Source organism: Mesoplodon densirostris, chromosome 13 (genome assembly GCF_025265405.1).
Source record: "Mesoplodon densirostris isolate mMesDen1 chromosome 13, mMesDen1 primary haplotype, whole genome shotgun sequence".
NCBI lineage: Eukaryota > Metazoa > Chordata > Mammalia > Artiodactyla > Ziphiidae > Mesoplodon > Mesoplodon densirostris.
Genome location: NC_082673.1, coordinates 67,947,098 through 67,969,460, shown reverse-complemented (window position 1 = coordinate 67,969,460; position 22,363 = coordinate 67,947,098). Strand labels below are relative to the sequence as shown.

The following is a 22,363-nucleotide window of genomic DNA, read 5'->3' as shown; positions in this document are numbered from 1 at the left end:
GTCTATGTCTCCATTCAGAACTGTTAAAATTTGCTTAATATATCTGGTTGCTCTGATGTTCGGTTCATATATATTTATGATTGTTATATTCCCTTTTACTTCCCTTTTAAGTTTTTGATGTCACAGTTTACCTCTTCAATATTTTGTATTTATTAACAAATTATTGTAGCTATAGTTATTTTTAAAACTTTTGTCCTTTAACTTTTATTCTAGTGCTAAATGGTTAATCCACCCCCATAGTATGAGTATTCTGAATTTGAATATATACTTACCTTTACCAGTGTGTTGTACATTTTCATGTTTTCATGTTACTAATTAGTGTCCTTTCATTTCAGCTTGAAGAACTCCTTTCAGTATTTTTTGTAAGGCATGTCTAGTAGTGATGAACTCCCTCAGCTTTTGTTTGTCTGGGAACATCTTTATCTTGCCTTCCTCTGAAGTCCTCTGGTGAACTGCTTTGCTGTATAGAATGTTTTTGCTTGGCAGTGTTATTCTTTCAGCACTTTGAATATAACATCCCTCTCTGTCCATGCATGTAAAGTTTCTCCAGAGAGTTGGTGAAAACCTTTTGCAAGTTCCCTTGTAAGTTACAAGCTTTTTTTCTCTTACTACTTTTTTTTTTTTTTTTTTTTTTTTCGGTACGCGGGCCTCTCACTGTTGTGGCCTCTCCCATTGTGGAGCACAGGCTCCGGACATGCAGGCTCAGCAGCCAGGGCTCATGGGCCCAGCCGCTCCGCGGCATGTGGGATCCTCCTGGACCAGGGCACGAACCCGTGTCCCCTGCACTGGCAGGCGGACCCTCAACCACTGTGCCACCAGGGAAGCCCTCTCTTACTGCTTTTAAGATTCTCTATTTGTCACTGATTTTCTACAGTTTTATTGTAATTCATATAGTAGAAGATCTCTCTAAGTTGAGTTTGTTTGGGGACCCATGACTTTTATGAACATGACTGTTGAGATCTCTCCCCAGATTTGGGAAGTTCTCAGCCACTATTTCTTTAATAAGCTTTCTATTCCCATCTTTCTCTTTTCTCCTCTGGTAGTCCACTAATTTAGAGATTCTTTTCTTTTGATAATATTTCATAGATCATTTAGGCTTTCTTCACTCTTCCAATTTTTCTTCTTATTTTCTCCTCTGATTACATAAATTTCAAGCATCCTCTCTTCTTATTCACAGATTCTTCTACTTGAGCTCTCTTTTTCATTTTTTATTCATTAGGTGCATTTTTCAGCTCAAGAATTTCTGTTTGATCCTTTTTTATAATTTCTATCTCTGTTAAACTTCTCATTTTGATCATGTATTGTTTTCCTGGCTTTGTTCAATGAATTTTTGTGTTTTCTTGTAGCTCCTTCAGCTTCCTAAAAATTTTGAATTTCTTTCTGGGTAAATTACAGATCTCCATGTCTTTGGGGTTGGTTACTCTCCTGACTGACTTCAGGAGAGAAGTACCTTTCCTCACACCTGCTAGGGATTCTGAAGGTTCTTTATACTTTCTATGAATATGCATGCTCCACACTTCTTGCTCCCTCTCGTGGCAGAATTCTTAAGCTTGTATGACTTCTCTCAATCCTGTAGAGCCAAGACATGTGCTTACAACCTCCCTTTTGCTTTCCCAAGGGTAGTGATAAATGCTCAAGTTTGTAGTCTTTTCCAGATCCACAGAATCAGGCCAGATTTCTGTGAATGCTCACTAGCCATCTGCATAAGCTTGCCCGTGGTCCAGCTAGAGGGATCCATAGGCAAGGTGTCCCCACTGGCTCATGGGTGTGCCTCGTGATGGAGTCCCTGAATTGTTTAATAAGATCCATATCCCCTTGATATGTCCCTTTCTGAGCCCTGGCTTCTCTTTTCCAGTTATTCACAGTGCATGTCATAACTCAGTACTCAGGCTGAGGTGAGAGAAAAATGAGCCTCTTTCCTATTTGGTAGCATCCCGCACAGCTGGGGAAATCAGGCACACACTCACAGACTCTTACTTCCCCCACAGGAGAAGTCATGGGTCAAAAATGGGGTCTCTTGACACCAAACCCTGTTCCCTTGGGGGAAGGGTGGAGCAGTTAAAGTCAAGCTGTTCCTCCTACTCTGTGCAGTGTGTCCAATCTTGAATTTTTGCTCTAATGATGTGCTGGAACTTCTCTGCTGGACTCCTTTACTTCCACAAGAGTCTCTCCTTCATGGGTGATTGTGTAGTTCAGTGTTCTTCAGAGGCTCCCAGACCATAGCTTGAGAGGGGATGGAGCTAGCTCAAGGAGAACTTTAGGGTCCACAGCCAGGACCAAGGTCTGTAAGCCTATTGCCTGACAACGGGTAGGTGAGACTCCTCCTGGGTCTCTTGGCATATGGTATTGGTGAGAGAACCAAAAGCAAATGGGGTGTTGCTAAATTATCAGGGCTTTGGAAATATTTCTGAGTTAGCCACCTGGGTCTGACTCAAATGACTCTTTTCAAAATGGCTCTCCTTGTTCTTGCACTGCATTGGGGTTTCCTAATCTCCTACCTGTATTCCCACGTATCCCACAGGCACTCTTGTCCATGGATGATTGCCATATTGTTGTTGCTGAGGGAAAAACGTGAATGAGAATGAGAAACATATTAGGCCATTTTGCTGACATCACTCCTCTTTTTTTTTTTTTTTTTTTGACAACAGCTATCCTATTTAGGTGTGAGATGATATCTCATTGTGGTTTTGAGTTGCATTTCCCTAAAGATTAGATATGTTGAGAATCTTTTCCTACTCCTGTTGGACATTTGTATGTCATCTTTGGAGAAATGTCTATTCAAGTCCTTTGCCCATTTTGTACCATTTTTGATTGGATTTTTTTTATCAAGTTGTAGGAGTTCATTATGTATTTTAGATATTAACACTGTATTATATATGCAGTTTGAAAATATTTTCTCCCATTCTTTAGGTGACTTTTTAACTCTACTGATTGTTTGCTATGCAGCAACATTTTAGTTTGATGTAGTCCACTTTTTAATTTTTGCTTTTGTTGCCCTGTGCTTTAATGTCATATCCAAGAAATCATTGCCAGGACCAATAGCATGATGGTTTTTTCCTGTTTTCTTCTAGGAATTTTACATTTTCAGTTCTCATTTTTAAGTTTTTAATTCATTTTGAATTAATTTTATGTATGATGTAAGATAAGTTTCTAATTTCATTATTTTTCTTATGGATATCCAGTTTTCCCAGCATCATTTGTTGAAGAGATTATCCTTTCCCCATTGTATATTTTGGCACCCTTGTCAAAGATAAGTAAACTGTGTGGGGGTTTATTTTTGGACTCACTCCTCTGTTCCATTCATCTATATGTCTATTTTTATGCCAGCACCATACTGTTTTAATTATTGTAGCTTTTGTAGCTGTATTTTGATATCATGAAGTGTGATATCACTTTGTTCATCTTTTTCAACATTGTTTTGGCTATTTTGGATCTTTTGAGGTTCCTTATGAATTTTAGTTTTATCTAATTCAGTAAAAGACACCATTGAGGTTTTGATAGAAATTGCATTGAATCTGTAGCTCATATTTAAACCATATTAAGCCTTCTAGTTCATGAACACAGACTATCTTTCCACTTATTTGTATCTTTTAACATTTCTTTCATGAATAGTCTGTAGTTTTCAGAGTAAAAGCCTTTCACCTCCTTGGCTAAGTGTTTTCGTAAGTATTTTATTCTTTCTGGTGCTACCGTAAACAGGAACATTTTATTTATTTATTTATTATAAATTTATTTGTTTATTTATTTATTTTTGGCTGGGTTGGATCTTCATTGTTGCACGGGGGTTTTCTCTAGTTGTGGCAACCGGGGGCTACTGTTCATTGCAGTGCACGGGCTTCTCATTGCAGTGGCTTCTCTTGTTGTGGAGCACAGGCTCTAGGTGCATGGGCTTCAGTAGTTGTGGCACGCAGGCGCACTAGTTGTGGCTCGCAGGCTCTAGAGTGAAATCTCAGTAGTTGTGGTGCACAGGCTTAGTTGCTGTGCGGCATGTAGGATCTTCCGGGACCAGGGATCAAGCCAGTTGCCCCTGCCATTGGCAGGTGGATTCTTAGCCATTGCCCCACCAGGTAAGTCCCAGGGAACATTTTAAAATTTTCCTTTTAGAATAGTTTAATGTTAGTGTCAGTGTATCAATTATGACTAATTTCTGTGTGTTGATTTTGTATCCAGAAACAACATAATTCATTTATTAGTACTAACAATATTCCTTTGAAGTTAGTGTTTTCTACATATAAGATCATTTTATCTTCAAACAGCTACCCTTAATTTTTACTTCTGATTTGGAGGCTTTTTATGGCTTGTTGTCACCTAATTTCTTTGTATATGATTTCAGTATTATGTTAGTAGAAGTGTTAAGAGTCGGCATCCTTACCTTGCTCCTGATCTTAGATGAAAAGCTTTCAGTTTTTTACTGTTGAATGTGATGATAGTTGTGGGCTTTTCATATATGGCCTGTATTATTTTGAGGTACATTCTGTATGTAGTTTGTTGAGAGTTTTTATTATGAAAGAATTTTGTATTTTGTCAAATTCTTTTTTCTGCATCTATTAAGATGGTCATATGTTTTCATCCTTCATTCTGCTAATTGGTGTATCATGTTTACTGATTGAATCTTCTTTGTATCCCAGGAATAAATTCCACTTGGTCATGGTGTATGGTCCTTTTGATGTGCTGTTTAATTTGGTTTGCTAGTATTTTGCTGTGGATCTTTACATTTATATTCATCAGGCATATTGTCCTACAGTTTTCTTGTAGTGCCTTTGGCTATGGTATCAGGGTAATGCTGGACTCATAAAATGAATTTGTGACTGTTCCCCCTTCAGTGTTTTGGAAAAGTTTGAGTAGAATCAGTGTTAATTCTTTAAATGTTTGGTAGAATTCACCCATGAAATCATCTGGTCCTGGGCTTTTCTTTGTTGGGAGGTTTTTGATTATTGAGTCAATATCCTTATTCATTAGTGGTCTATTCAGACTTCCTATTTATTCATGAATTAGTTGTGGTAGGTTATATGATTTTATAAGTTTACCCATTTTTTTTTAGGTTATCCAATTTGTTGGTGTCCAATTGTTCATAGTAGTCTCTTACGATCTTTGAATTTCTGTGGTATCAATTGTAGTGACTCCTGTTTCATTACAAGTATTTTCAAATTGTGAAAAAAAGAACTGGATCCTGAAGAAATTTTAAAACTGAAGTTGGAGTAAGTGGCTTTTCTTGTTGGCATAGAAAATATATATTTGTCTCCCAACTTCCTAGAAAACTTTCAAACACAAAAAAAGGCATACATACTCTAATTAAATACATATATGAGACAGTGTGTTTTTTGCTACATAAAATTATCACAAGTGTAATTGGGTGATTATTTTGGAAATTTGGGGTTTATTTACTGTTTCCCTAGAATGTAAGCTCCAGGAAGACAGGATTGGCCATTAGTACAGGACCATGTCCACTTAGGATATCCTTTTGTCTCTTGCACTGAGACCAGTCCTTGAATCTTATAATGCATTCACAACACATATGCTGGCTGAGTAAGGAATAGGTGACACAACACCTAGAAGCAAAAGATAACAGATATGTAATGTTGATATATATCATTGACATCAGTATACCTACACCTATGCTAATGTTCATAGAGGAATGTAGCACGTTGGTCTGTACACATTTTATAATTCTGTTGGTGTTTGCTTTCTGAAGGTATCCCATTGAGTACTATCTCCTCAATATCACTTTGTCCAGGCCACTCAATCCATCATTGTAACATCATTACTTACACAGGAAGATCTGATAGAAAAGAAATGCCCTGTGGAAACGAAAAGAGGCTATGACAACGATGGGCATGTACTAAATAAATAGTAATTAATTGATTTTTGACAATTATTTTTGTTTTATGTTGAGGTTCTTTTTCCAGCTATTGCTAACCTCAGATATAGTAAATGTATCATTGTGGTGTAAATAGGTGACAAATAAGTACAAAAAGTTTCATTCATGCATTTTTCATTCAACCAATAAATATTTGTGAATGCCTACTATATAATAGGCACAGTGCTCAATATGGGAAGTGCAAAGATAAATATGTCACAGTATCATTTTTGAGGAGATCACAGTCTAGTAGAAGAGACAGAGATAAGCAATAATACAGTGCTATGAATACAAGAATAGAGATATTTATGGTAGAGTGCACGAAAGCAATAAGAAATCAGCTCCATTTAAGAAGTTCAGGATATACTTCAAATAGGAGGTAACACTTTGGCTGAATCTTAACAAATAACCAGGAGTTTTACAGTTAAACAAGAAAGAGTAGATATTTTTAGCATGCAAACTTCAGGTTTAGACAGAGCTGTGATACATGGCATGTTACAAGGATTGCAACTAGTTCAGTAGGCTGGTGCCTAAGGTTTGTGACAGCACCAGGAACTGTGGCTGCTTATATAGTCAGGACTACTCCTGAAAGGTATGGAATGTCATAATCAGAAATTTGACATCATATAGGTGATGCAGTTCAAAAGCAGCATATGTTTTGATAGTTATTCATGATATAAACTATTAAATTATCATAATAGCAAAGAAATTAAAGAAACTTTTTTAGTCTATTTTATACAACTTTCAAATTTCTAAAATAAAATATTTTGTTGAATGCCAAAAAGGTCCTTTATTTGTATAAGGTAAACAGTATAGGGACATTACAGTTTAATGGAATTATTTATCCAGTTATCTATAATATTTTTCAAACTGTTCTTTTGGTTAGAACCTCTTATTTATATCAATAAATGAAGGAAATTAAGCCACATCTTAACAAATAATAGGTGTTAATAATACATAGTAGCTTGCCTCTTAGAACAAAGGATTGAGAATTTGCTACTCTTAAGGAAAAACAGTGACGAGTGGATTTAAATCTCTCAATTTTAGGTCTTAGAAGCTAACATCTTTGATAGAGTAGGCAAAATATACTAGAAATATACAATTTAAGCATATTTAATTATGATATTTAATTTTAAAAGTAAATTTGAGTACCTAACCATGTCAAGGAAAGTCTGACTAGAACTGTAGAGGGATTGGAAGATGAATGAGATAAATCTCTATCCTAATCAAGTGTAAACTTTATTCCATGAAATGTGTTTTTTCCCTATATTTGTGATTATTGTCCAACTATGTTACAACTAGATATTTCTGTAAAAGGAGCAATCAGGGAATGCAAATATTTTCTATATTAGTTATCTGAATACTACTCAAAAATGTGGGAAAGAACTTACCATTGGTAATGAATGAGCATAAGAACAAATGGTGTATCAATGTATCTTATGAGCAGTTGCTTTAAATAATAAGACTACCAACTCTCCTAATGATCTAGAGGCTACTCATAGGGACTGGCATTTAATTTGTTAGGAATGAATTCACATAATCTAAAGTAAATGTTCACAAAATGATGCTTTAGTTTCAAACTGGTCCCTGGATACTTCTTAAGAATTATTAGATATCTGGATTCTCTACCCAAGAGAAAAACAAGCAAAAAACTAGACACTGTATTTAGGCAATCTAAGGACAGTACTAACTATATTTTTCCAAAACCACAAAGTGGAATCCTATTAGAAGATAATAAGATGATCACCACTTTTTAAACATTGTGTTGAGAGGCCTTAACAAAGCCATCAAAACATTTGCTGAATGCTAACTTTTTAAAAAACGGAAGTACAGTTGGTTTGCAATATTGTGTTAGTTTCAGATGTACAGCACAGTTATTCAGTTTTACCTATATATATATTTATTTCAGATTCTTTTCCACTATAGGTTGTTACAAGATATTGAATATAGTTACCTGTGCTATATAGTAAATCCTTGTTGTTTATATATTTTATGTATAGGAGTGTGTATCTGTTAATCCCATACTCCTAATTTGTCCCTCCCACAACTCATTTCCCCTTTGGTAACCATAAGTTTGTTTTCTATGTCTGTGAGTCTGCTTCTGTTTTGTAAATAAGATCATTTGTATTATTTTTTTAAATCCACATACAAGTGATATCATATGATAATTGTCTTTGTCTGTCTTACTTCACTCAGTATGATAATCTCTAGGTCCATCCATGTTGCTGCAAATGGCAATCTTTTATTCTTTTTTATAGCTGAGTAGTATTCCATTGTATATAAGACTTTTTTTTTTTTTTTTTTTTTTTTGGCGGTACATGGGCCTCTCACCGTTGTGGCCTCTCCCGTCGTGGAGCAGAGGCTCTGGACGTGCAGGCCCAGTGGCCGTGGCTCATGGGTTCAGCTGCTCCACAGCATGGGGGATCCTCCCAGACTGGGGCATGAACCCATGTCCCCTGCATCGGCAGGTGGACTCCCAACCACTGCGCCACCAGGGAAGCCCTATAAGACATTTTTATCCATTCATCTGTCAGTGGACATTTCAGTTGCTTCGATATCTTGGCTATTGTAAATAGTACTGCTATGAACATTGGGGTACATGTATCTTTTAGAATTAGAGTTTTTGTCTTTTCCAGATATATGCCCAGGAATGGGATTGCTGGATCATATGGTAGCTCTGTTTTTATTTTTTTAAGGAACTTCCGTACTGTTCTCTATAGTGGCTGCACCAATTTACATACCCACCAACAGTGTAAGAGGGTTCCCTTTTCTCCATACCCTCTCCAGAATTTATTATTTGTAGACTTTTTGATGATGGCCATTTTGACCAATGTGAGGTGATACTTCATTATAGTTTTGATTTGCATTTCTCTAATAATTAGCAATGTTGAGCATCTTTTCATATGCCTGTTGGCCATCTGTATGAATTGTTTGGAATGTCTATTTAGGTCTTGAGTCAATTTTTTAATTGGGTTTTTTTGTTTTTTGGGTTTTTTTTTTTTTGATATTGAGTTACATGAGCTATTTGTATATTTTGGAAATTAATCCCTTGTTAGTAGCATTGTTTGCAAATATTTTTTTCCCATTCCGTAGGTTGTCTTTTCTTTTTTGTTTTTTTTTTTGGTTTTCTTTTGAATTTTATTTTATTTATTTTTTTTATACAGCAGTTTCTTATTAGTCATCAATTTTATCCACATCAGTGTATACATGTATATCCCAATGGCCCAATTCATCACACCACCACCACCAACCCCTGACACTTTCCCCCCTGGGTGTCCATACATTTGTTCTCTACATCTGTGTCTCAATTTCTGCCCTGCAAACCAGTTCATCTGTACCATTTTTCTAGGTTCCACACATATGCATTAATATACTATGTTTGTTTTTATCTTTCTGACTTACTTCACTCTGTATGACAGTCTCTAGATCCATCCATGTCTCAACAAATTACCCAATTTTGTTCCTTTTTATGGCTGAGCAATATTCCATTATATATATATATATATATATATATATATATATATATATATATATTACCACATCTTTTTTATCCATTCATCTGTCAATGGGCATTTAGGTTGCTTCCATGACCTGGCTATTGTAAATAGTGCTGCAATGAACACTGGGGTGCATGTGTCTTTTTCAATAATGGTTTTCTCTGGGTATATGCCCAGTAGTGGGATTGCTGGATCATATGGTAATTCTATTTTTAGTTTTTTAAGGAACCTCCATACTGTTCTCCATAGTGGCTGTATCAATTTACATTCCCATCAACAGTGCAAGAGGGTTCCCTTTTCTCCACACCCTCTCCAGCATTTGTTGTTTGTAGATTTTCTGATGATGCCCATTCTATCCATAGGTTGTCTTTTCATTTTGTTTATGGTTTCCTTGGCTGTACAAAAGCTTATAAGTTTGATTGAGTCCCATTTGTTTATTTTTGCTTTTATTTCTTTTGCCTTGGGAATATGATCAAAGAAAATATTGCTACGATTTATGTCAGAAAATGTTTTGCCTATGTTCTCTTCTAGGAGTTTTATGGTGTCACATCTTATATTTAGATCTTTAAACAATTTTGAGTTTATTTTTGTATATGGTGTGAGGGAGTGTTCTAAATTCATTTATTTACATGAGGCTGTCCAGCTTTCCCAACACCACTTGCTGAAGAGACTGCCTTTTCTCCATTGTATATCCTTGTCTCCTTTTTTGAAGTTTATTTGACCACAGGTGTGTGTGTTTATTTCTGGGCTCTGTATTCTATTCCATTGATCTATACGTCTGTTTTTGCACCAACACAGTGCCATTTTGATTACTATAGTTTTGTAATATCGTTTGAAGTCTGGGAGGAGTTTGTTTTTTTTCCTCAGGATTGCTTTGGTAATTCAGGGTCTTTTGTGGTTCCACATACATTTTAAGATTATTTGTTCTGGTTCTGTGAAAAAGGTCATGGGTAATTTGATATGGATCACATTAAATCTGTAGATTGCTTTTGGTAGTATGGCCCTTCTAACAATGCTAATTCTTCCAGTCCAAGTGAATGCTCTCTTTTAATAGGTACAAAATTCTAAAATAATCCCTGGATTAAGGTAAATATAATAAAAATACCAGTACTACAAAGAGCTTATAAAAGTATATTAAAACATTATTTTTTATCAAATTATAACTTAACAGAAGAAGTTAAAATATTCTCCAGGTAGAAAAGAACTTTCTTTTTGGAGAAATTAAATAAATGCCTCACTAAATAGTTACATGTGGTAATATTGTCTGAAAAATATACTCCAGTTTTGTGTGTTGTTTTTAAACAATGTCAGTGAACCTGAATTAAAATGGGAACTATAAATAGAGAAATGAAGAAATGTAGAGAATTATATGAAAAAAAGAAAGTTAGAAAGTATGGGAAAAAAGAGCCCAATAGGACAGAAGAACAGATTAAGAGAGGAGAGGAAAAAGAGGTAGATTTAGTGGACAGTAGAGAAATTGGTGCCGAAGAATGCCTACTGTTACTTTAATTAATTAAGCAGATTTTGGAATATTCTAAATGTTTTCAAATCTATTGTCTAATCAATAAGGGCATTAACATAGTATTTGCAAAATATTGAGTAAGTACAAGAGAATGGGGAAAGGTTGAACAAGGAAATTTAAATAGAACTTTACAGAATTAAAATGACTAATAACCACTGCTCTAGTCTTTAAAGACAAATATATAAAACTAGCTATGGCATGCATTTTCAGCTGCTTTGTCAATAACATGTTGAAAAGCAGTTTCAATGGATTTGGTGGATCAAGTGCTGGGTAGAGCAGCTGTGGTTTTGGTACAGTGTCCAGCTGGGCTATCTCAAAGTCTGTCTGTTCACTCTGTGCAAATTGAGTGTCTTATTTCCAGAAACTTGAGAGATTATACCCAAACACAATGACTTTTTTGCAAATAATCTGACTTATTTGAGGAAAGGGCACCTTAATTTCTGTTTCAAAATGGTAATATCCACTTAGTGGAAGAATATTTTGTGGTAATGCAAGAGTCTGTCCACTTGTGGAGACAGATTGTATTAACTTGACATAAAATTTTTGAAGAACATCCTTATGTATTCAGAAGCCTCCCAAATCAGTGGTTGAGAGGTAAGAACACAATATCCTCTGTAAGAAAAAAAAAACTATATATATATATATTTTTTGTTTGTTTGTTTTTGTTTTTGTTTTTTGCTGTACACGGGCCTCTCACTGCTGTGGCCTCTCCCGTTGTGAGCACAGGCTCCAGACGCACAGGCTCAGTGGCCATGGCTCACGGGCCCAGCCCGTGTGGGATCTTCCCGAACCGGGGCACGAACCCATGTCCCCTGCATCGGCAGGCGGATTCTCAACCACTGCACCACTAGGGAAGCCCAAAACTATATTTTTTAAATGAGTATAAACAAGGAGTTTAAGAAAAATAATTTTTAATTTGTTTCAATATTTAGAAAAAGCAAAATGCTTAAGCAGTTGGGTACTGGGAAAAATAATTGTGTGTGTGTGTGTGTGTGTATTATAAGCAAGGTAGTTATATTAGCTTTCTCCATTGAGAAGACACCTATTTCACTAAACATCTTTGGTATTTCATTTCTGACAACCCATGATATAACAGTTCTGCCCACAGGGTAACATAAGGAAGTAATCACATTGGGGAAATAACAGTCTCATAATCACACTATGATTACCAGCAACAGATGCAAAAGACATTAAGATTTGCTGTAAAAATGACAGATTTCATGTTTTTTTTCCTTTTAACAAGAAAGTGGACTCTTTCTAGATTCCTAAAGGAATATTTTAAGTAATAAATGTTTCAGGAAACATGGCAGATGTTCTTCTGTTTTGCAAAAAGGAAATTTGGCTGAGATTCCTTCTAGCAAGTGAATATTTTCTCTGTCTGATTTTCCTACCCGCTCATGAGGTTTTCAGAAAAAAACCAAGCTAGATTATTTGATGGCACATACTAGACAGATTGGCCTTGCTTTGTATTTTCTTAAAAGGGAAATGCTGACAAATGGCTGATGTTTATCATATGGTGCAATTTTTCTCCTTTAACTTGAGATCATTGTTTTCCTATTATCCACTGAAGAAAGGCAACAATTTCCTCCCATAATTTTCCATCTCCTTATTGCCTCCAAAATATAAGCACAAACCTACTTGTTTATTAAATTTTTGCTGACTCCCTACTAAATGTTAGGTATACTTTCTAGGTGTTAGTGCTGCATATTTGCATAAGACCCAGCCCTAAAAAAAAAAAGCTTCAGACTAACTGAGAGTAAGAACATGCAAGTAGCAATAATTGCAAAATTACAGTGTAAACACAGTAACTATAGTTTAGATAAATTGGTACTTCTCAGATAATTGTGCACTATAGTTATCTTGAAATCTTGTTAAAAATCCAGATGATGAGACTCCACCCTAACAGATTGTCAGTCTTTATGTGATTCAGACAAGCATTTGCACTTTTCACCACCCTTCCAAGATTACTCTCACAATGGCCAAAGTATGAGGACATCTTGTATAATGTAGGTGATGACACAGAGAAGGTAGTGATCAAAACTGTTAGGGGTTCCTGGTGGTGGAGTCAGGGAAGACTTCACAAAAGGACAAATCTAAGTTCTTTTGGCAGATAAGAATTAAAGTATATATATGGAGATAGCTTGGTACTTTGAAGGGACCTCCTAGGATGTAGGTGGACATAAGATACTTTATCCCGGAATCAGACTTAGGTTTCTGTCTTGGAACTGCCATTTGATAGCCATGTGACATTAGGTGATTTGTAAGGTTCCCTAAGAACTCAATTTCCTCACGTATAATATGTGATAATTATAGCATATAACTTGAAAGATTGTGTCAGAGTTAAATGAGATCATCCATGTAAAGTGTTTATCATAGGGCCAGGTACATAGTAAACCCTCAAGAAACATCATCCTTTCCTGATAATGAGATGAACCCACATGACTGGTTGTATTTGTCATTGTATTTTAAGTGCCAGAAGATTAAGAAGATGACAGACAGGTTTATTTTGTAGAAAGAGGAGATTCTTTGAAGGGTTTCAATTTGAGGAGTAGCATAGTCAGTTTTGAATTTTCAAAGGCACTTTTATTTTGGAAAGTGGGGAATGCATTGCCGGAAGAGAATATGCCCAAGGAAAGGAGTAGCAGTGGTTCAAATGAGAAACTGAAGATGGTTATTGTGGTTGTGTAAATGAAATGTTAAAAGATGCAGGAGATGGTAAGGTAAAATTGAAAGATTTATGGAGAGTTAGATGTTGGAGATGAGAGAGAGAGAAGTGTAGAGGATGGTTCTTAGGTTTCTGGTGTTTTGGTTTGGTTTTTACTTTAGATATCACTTTGTATATGATCACAGTTTTGCTTTATTCCTTTGGAGAGCTGGCCTTTTAATTTGTTAGACTTTTTCTTTGATTTTTAGATCTTAGATATTAAATTAAATAAATTAAAATCAACATAACACTTTTTTTTTTTTTTTTTTTCTTCTTTTTGCGGTATGTGGGCCTCTCACTGTTGTGGCCTCTCCCGTTGCGGAGCACAGGCTCCGGATGCGCAAGCCCAGCGGCCATGGCTCACGGGCCCAGCCGCTCTGCGGCATATGGGATCCTCCCAGACCGGGGCACGAACCCGTATTCCCTGCATCGGCAGGCGGACTCTTAACCACTGCGCCACCAGGGAGGCCCTAACATAACACTTTTATTTATCTATAATATTAGATCTCACACCTTGCAGTAGGATCTAGGAACCAAAAGTACTTCCCAATTTAACCAATGATAATGCCAGTATAGGTATAAGCTTTCAAGAATGAAACTTATATGGAAGGTGCATTTGGTGCTACTTGCAATGTAAGAAAAAATGGTAAATGGATACCACATTTTATATATATATATATATATATATATATATATATATATATATAAAATCATCCAGTAATCATCCAATAACCTGTATATTTTATGGTCAGCTTATTAGCCTTCTTAATTTTATCCACAAATTCATTTTGCCATGTAACGTAGCATGCTTGCCAGTATAACATCATGGGAGCCAAAATCCTTTCTACCACACTAGGACACTAAGTACAGGCCTAGTCAGTAGACTAAGGATGTTCTATAGGAATTTTGAAGAGAATTCATTGCGATTCACGAAGAGAAGTTCAGTTTGGGTAAAGCCTTTTTTTCTGGCAGTAAAAAGTGTTAAATGGTAGTATCAGTTATTGAAAGATTATGTAATCCCTTCTAGGAACTTCTGAATTTAGGATTAGACACCTGTCTTCCAAGATGGCTTTTTTTTTTTTACATCTTTATTGGAGTATAATTGCTTTACAATGGTGTGTTAGTTTCTGCTTTATAACAAAGCGAATCAGCTATACATATACATAAGACAAATACCAAGATAGCTTTGAAAGCTGTTTTCCTAAAGATTGGAAATGGGTTGAATGCCCTGTAAAACTTATTTATTTACCAGTTAGGCTTTTAGAAGTTAATCAAGCTATGATAATCAATTAAAAAAACTGATTTTTTTTCTTTTAAACTATAAATTCAGTGTTCTCTTAACACTCACATATCCCAGATAGATACTTCAGAGGACATATACTGTAGTGGACAAAAATGATTTAGAATCCCATTTTTATATCTATTTGAATCTTTAACTTCCATAGATAGAAGAACATTTGAAATTGAGTAATAAAATTCTAGAAAATAGAGATTAATATTTCTACCTTTTAGTCTCCACATACTTTTTAAAAAATCTTTTCCAGTTTTATTGAGAAATAATTTACATACATCATTGTTTAAGTTTAAGGTGTACGAAATGGTGGTTTGATTTACATATATTGTGAAATGATTACTACAACAGGTTTAGATTACTACAACAGGTTTATCTGTCATCTCATATAGATACAAAAAAAGAAAGGAAAATATTTCTCCTTGTGATGAGAACTCTTAAGATCTACTCTCTTAACTTTTCTGTATATTATACAGCAGTGTTAACTGTAGCCATCATGTCGTACATTGCAACCCTAGTACATTACACTTATTTATCTTATAACTGGAAGTTTGTACCTTTTGACCACCTTCATGAATATGTTTTTTAACATTTATGGTCATACTGCTCAAACTATGCTCTCTTAGAGGTTGTAGTTGTTCCACAAATCAGAGCATTTTTTCTAAGTTACAGACACACAAAGTGAGGTAATAAATATAAATTTGGAAATTTACTCCAATTACATGTTTCTGAAACTTTGATGAATTCTATTAATTTTATGCTAACAAATTATCTGATCTATAATGAAGTAGCCAATATTAATGAAAAGATTAAGAAAAAAAGTCAATCTTGCTTTTTGTTAATAACAAAAGGGATTGAATGTTGAAGAGAAAGAAGGCAGGAAGAAGAAGATATGTTTGCCTAGCAACCTTAGGAGACACAACTACAGCTAAGGCAAATATACCAGAGTTCCAGAGGTTAGAGAATACAGTTTTCCCTGCTTAATCAAGATAAGCTGAAACACTTGTTAAGAGAGTCGATTTACATTTTCTGATACGGGCTATCATAAGTTGACATGAAGCTACATCATTCTTTGTGTTGGGAATGTGTACTGGTTTAGTAGTCATGTGAATAGATGTAGCTGCTCTGAGTTAATATATTTTTTCCAACATTTTTCTTGTGTAAAGTTATCACATTTTTTCTGTTTCCTGATCCACAAGAGCACTGAGAGATGGGAATTATTCTTCAATTTGTGTGTGTGTGTTTTAGACATATATGATTCTGGTTATAATTGCATGTCTTGCACAAATGTATTTGTTGCTAGGGAAAATGTCCCTAGTGCAAGAAAGGCCATTAATTATATCAGTTGTTAACAGGTTTCCACAAAGAGAACTTGTAGCTTCTAGTTGCTTTGCCACTTGAATTCTGGTCCAGCCTCATCATTAACAATCTTGAAATGACTATTTGATTGTAATATCCATATGTAATTTCCCTCACATTTCCTAATATTTGTGGAGGCACACATATAAATCTCATTACTGGAGAATCCTAGAGGGGTAATGAACATCAATAAATCAATGAGCAGTTTTTGGTTTTGAACTTATAAAGTGTCCATATTTTAAAAGGAGAAACTTCATGCAGTAATGATGTTACAAATTTAGGGGTGCTCAAAGATCTCAGGATGTGGTCTCTGAGGAAGACAAAGGTAATGTTACCTTAATGAATAGATTTTTCTCTCTTCCCACACCTGAGAGCGCTCATGATACCTGCCACTAGTAATTTCGCTCTCAATCTTGTGAAAACTCAGGTGGTCTGAAAACATCTCTTCATCTTGTGCAATAGTTAGAGGGCTAGTCTGAATACCCAAATCATAAAAATATTCATAAAATATTAAATGCTCAGAAATGTATCCATTTAACTGTAGCTTATAAATTACAAAAGATTTCAATTCAGCACAGTAGTTATTTTACTGCTCTCCTTCCTTGAGCAACATGCTTAAGACATAATGCATTAGGTCTTAATGAGTTTATTTTTATCATCACTAAAAATGTTTTCCTCCTTTGGGATAATTAGATAATTGATTATTTGTGAAAAATAGTGATTGTAAGATTTATATTTTTACCTAAACTAATTTTCTTGCTCTAATTTATGCATATCATCTCATAAAATATTAATTATAGAAACACATCCTTCCCAAATTAAATTATTAATATTTGTCATTTCTAATCTAAATTGCCATTAACTTAGAATATATTACATGAAAATAAGCGTAATTGATCTTTATAAGCACATTTAATTCCTTAATCATATAGAGCCATTCTAGTTTTAGCATAGTTTGCTCTTTTCTTTTAACCAAATTTATTTCATGTTCATCTCAACTTTTCATGTCTTTGTGCTGTTAACTTAGAGATGTCTCAGCCTAAGTTTCTGAATTCGGAAAGCATTGTGCTTTTGTATTCCTAAAGTTTCTCTGGTTATATCTTGAGGCAATAACACTGCTCTTGGTCTCCTGGATTTTCTCATAGAAAAGCCAATATGTTTAGCTGTTTATAGAAACTTTTCATTGTGAATTAATTCTGAAACTGAAGGTACTTAAGTTTTGGGCCCTCTATAGAAATCTTTACATGTGTTCTTTATATTCCTAGAGTATTTATGTGAGACCTATTGATCTTAAACATACAGAGACATACTTTCATGAGAACAGAAAAAAGAAATATCCTTAATAGAATGCAAATGGACAACCTCACTTCCATGCTTAAAACCGTTCACTAATGCCAGTTAACATTTGTTGAGAGCTTCCTATGTTCCTGGGACTATCTGTTATGCATGCATTGTTTTCTTTATGCATCACCATATTCCTATGAAGTTGGTTGGCATTTTTGCATCCATTTTATAGTTGAGGGAACTGAGACATAGAAATCATCTCAGACTTTATAAAAATAAAAATTAAAAGAAAAAGCAAGAAACTAGTGAAACCAGGATGCACACAGAGGACAGAGGTTGTGTTCATAATAACTGAATTTTCCCTCCATTACTCACAGAAGGAAACTACAACTTTCTACACTGATTAAGATTATAAGACTGTTTACACAACCTGCAACCTGCCTCCCTTTGCAGCTTCATTTCTTGCTGCCTTTCCCAAAACACTACAGTATGTTTTACCAAAAAACACTCCCTCCTTTTTTCCATAAAACAAGGAAAAATTATTTAAAACATTATTCATTTAACATGCCAGGACAGCATATTCACCTTCCCCTTCGTTATCATGAATTGGTAAAATGTATTATTTTTTGGTATTCACATAGGTTAGTTCCTGTGAAATAATTATTTAAACAGAAGACAACCTTCATATATTGTGATTGTTCAACTACACTGAAATCATCTTTTAAACCAACCCCCTCTCTTTCTCCACCAAGAATTTCTTCAGAGCGTGGTTGCTTATGTTGCTAATTGATCTTTGCATTTCCAGCATGTATGTAACACAATAAGAGTACACAATGGGTACTCAATAATTGCTTATGTAATGAAGGGTACCTACATGCCAGATTCTATTTATTTTATCGTTTCACTTATCTTTATTCTGTAGGCTAAAATTTGATAAGTAGTATCTATTATTGAATATTCAATTAGTTTCTCAGAGTAATGCTGAGTTAAATGTTAAGTAAGGTAAACGATAGTAAATCTCTTTCACTGCTAATCAGTGACTATTGGAAGTCAGAATTTTTCCTTCTAAAAGAATTTAATCGACATTCAATTACATGTAACAGTAGCATTTGACAAATTTTCTTTAGTAGATTAATTAATTAATCCAAGGTACATTATGGTGAAAAAAGTCTGCATGCTTATCATTGCTGATTTCTACAAGCCCAGAAACTAGTAGCCCAGCTCATACTGAATTCACCCTTTGATTATCACCAACTTCTACATTATTCTCAAACTGTTATAATGATAAATATGGAATGCCAAATGATAATTCTAGCATATTAAAAAAACCCTTAAATATGGTGCAAACATAGAAATAATGGTTACTTGTATCCATTATTTAGAGAAAAAAATTTAAATTGAAGACATGAAATATGTTTAAAATAACAAGATCTTAACCATCACTGAATACAACCTCTTGTTCAAAGACGTGGTTCAGTTCCTGTTCTTTTCTCACATGAATGCAAATCCAGTATGTTTGGTCTTCATTTTCAATAAATTTATACATGGTTTGTCAGGTCAAATTCATGAAGGGGTTTTTCTTTTTACAAAACAATGTTACTGGGAGTCTTAGAAATAATTTAGCTTTCTTCTCCTTCCTGTCTCCCTCTCTCATTGCATTAAAGACTCATTAAAATCATTATGGAATACTATATATGTATATATATATATATATATATATATATATTCAGAATGATCAGATATAAATGATATGATTAACACCATTTTCTCCTCCAGGTTGCCTTGTGGTCAGAATTGGAAAGAATAATTTTTGTTTATAAATAAATGTTGGAAATTGAAGAACTGAGGTTTTAATGTTTTCAGCCAGGGTAACTAACCACAGTAATTTGACAGCAGGTGTAATTAACTCTGAGCAATTTTTGATATAGATTTGTCCCTGTATTCATTTCTGTTTGTTTTTGGCTACAACACCTAGTTAATTGATCCAATTCCCATTAAAAAGATTCACTCAGAGAGCATCTTTGATTGCCAAGGACATAATTTTACAAAATTTACACTCATAAGGATGAAAATGACTCAATATGCTGATTGGCTTGGTTAAGTAGGAGAGAATCCTTTGTAACACTTTTACAAATACCTTTTCTTTGTTGATTCCTATGAATAAGTTATTGCTATTGTTACTTATAAAGAAGTGAAAAATAATTATTAAAGAAGACATTTTTAAAACTATTTAATCACTCAGTTTTGTAAATTAAAAAATGGCTTTAAAATAGGAACTGTAGCATTTTCAGATACCTCTGCTTTATTTTCTTTAGTGCATGTAAAATAATTGAATGCAAAAAAATGAGAGAGATCATCAACATATGACTTCTCTTTCTTATCTATTACTTCATTACCTTGGTTTCTTCCCTGAGACAATCATATTAAACAGATTAGCAGGTCCAACTCAATCTCTTCTAGAAAAATAGAAAGCAGTATATTCTTGTATCCCCAAGTTCTCTGCTAATACTAATTCATCTAATAGATAAGTGATTTTATTATTTATATTCCATTATAAAAATTTCAGAAATGCAGGAATATACAAGAAAACACATAAAAAAACCCAATAATCTCATATCAAGATCATAACCACTGCTAATATTTCACGTATTTCCTTTTGGTTATTTTTCCCTGTGATTATTTGCATATAAGAATTTTTAACCTACGAAATTGTTATTGCATAGTTTATAGAGTTTTATATCACATTTTAAAGTTAAAACTCTTTCATAAATATTTTGCTGTGTCTGTATATATTATGGAAAAATATCACTTAAAAATGAGTCTCTCAATATTCTATGGCATCACTGTGCCGTAGTTTTATTTATCCTCCCAGAGGAGGAAATCACCACTTATGGATATTAATAGTTTTCTGTGTGTATGACCCTGAATGGAGTACTTGATAGAAAGAAAAGAGAAATGAATGTGTACTAAATTTGGCCTTCTCAGCAAGAATGACCACATAAATGACCTTAATGGTGAAGGGTAATAAATGTACTGTTCAGGACTCCCAAGTAACTAAGATTGTACCAAAGGAAAGTGAAATCATACTGACAAGACATATATGCTTACATCATAACTGTTTTTTGATTAATAATTCTTAAAAAGGGCTCTATGAAATCAGATGAATTTAATGTGTAAGTCCCATTAGTGGGTGTTGAATGAGATGAAAGTAAATATAAGACAGTTTCTGTATTTCTTGGATCTCAAAATCTAGTAGGGGAAGTGAGACATTTAACCCTTAAAATTTTAACAGTAGGTCACAACTTAATGGTAACTTATCTTTCCTAGTTCTATAAATTCAAGATTACAAAAAACCAAGAAATGTGGGATATGACATATGTTTAGGGACCTAGCTAATTGCAACACCAGACATTGGAATTACAGTCCACATGACCCTATCTCCTTTAGGACTGCCTCAAATGAATTCCCAAATGGCCAATTTACTCCTCCTCTTTACTGCCTTACTTACTGATCTAACCATAACTCCATCATGTCAGTGCTTTTATTTAATTTTCTATCCTTTAATGTGACATCATTTTTAGCTACTCTGACCATTATGTTATTAGATAAACTATTTTCCCTTTGCAGAGATAGACATTTGTATTTATTAAGAAATAAAATAGGGATGCACTTTCTTTTATATACTATTCATTATTCTATACAACGAATGTTTATTGAGTGCTTGCTTAAGACTCTGTGCTTCAAGCTGCCCTTCTGGAACTTATATTCTCAGAGGGGGATAAACATTGAACAACTAATTACATAATTATTCATTATTAGTTTATGTCAAATACAACAAAGGTGATGGAGACTGTGGTGTTATGTATGAAAACATCTATCAGAGGGAAATAACATGGTCAAAGAGTGAAAGAATATATACGATATAGTCATACTTTAGAATTTAGTTTTTAATGTTTTTTAATAAATAAATATATAGTGTGAATATTTATAATGAATATATATATACACACACATATATAATGATTTTGGAGTGGTGACTGCTTCCTCCATTCAAATATGTATTAGATTAGTTCAAAATGTGAACTACAGAGAAATAGATAATAAACATTGGCTCTTATTGAAAATAAAAAGGTTTTAATAATAATACATTCACGTTTGAAAAATGTTTTGGCAAAAACATCAAACAATTTTTATTCCTTTAAATGAATCATTTTAGAAATAATGCCATTTGCAGGAACATAGATGGACTTAGAAATTATCATACTAAGTGAAGTAAGTCAGAAAGAGAAAGACAAATACCATATAATACCACTTATATGTGGAATCGAAAATATGACACAAATGAACTTATCTGTGAAACAGAAACAGACTCACAGATATAGAGAACAGACTTGTGGTTGCCAAGGGGGAGGGAGGGTGGAAGAGGGACAGAGTGGCAGTTTGGGATTTGCAGATGCAAATTATTATATATAGAATTGCTAAACAACAAGGTCCCACTCTATAGCACAGAGAACTATATTCAATATCCTGTGATAAACCATACTGGAAAAGGATATAAAATTTCTCTACAGCAGAAATTAACACATTGTAAATCAACTATATTTCAATTAAAAATGCTAAACTAAATGAATCATTTTAGAAAAACCTTTTACTTTTGTATGCTTTTATTCTTTTATGTTGAAAAATAAGTTGTTGGTGTAAAAATAATGGAAGTGTTTTGAATTATATCATACTCTCCCTCTCAGAAGAAGGTACCAGGTGATATGGACAAAATAACAAATAATTTTTTTAGCCATTTTACTAAGAATGTTTTACAGATATAATTTCACTTTATTATCACAATAAATTA

General features: G+C 34.1%; 1 protein-coding gene across 3 annotated transcripts in view; it reads left to right on the top strand.

Annotated features, from left to right (window-relative positions):
* The window catches only part of CSMD3 (CUB and Sushi multiple domains 3), a 1,097,518-nt gene that overhangs the window by 954,631 nt on the left and 120,524 nt on the right, over positions 1-22,363 (top strand). The gene's annotated exons all lie outside the window — the stretch shown is intronic.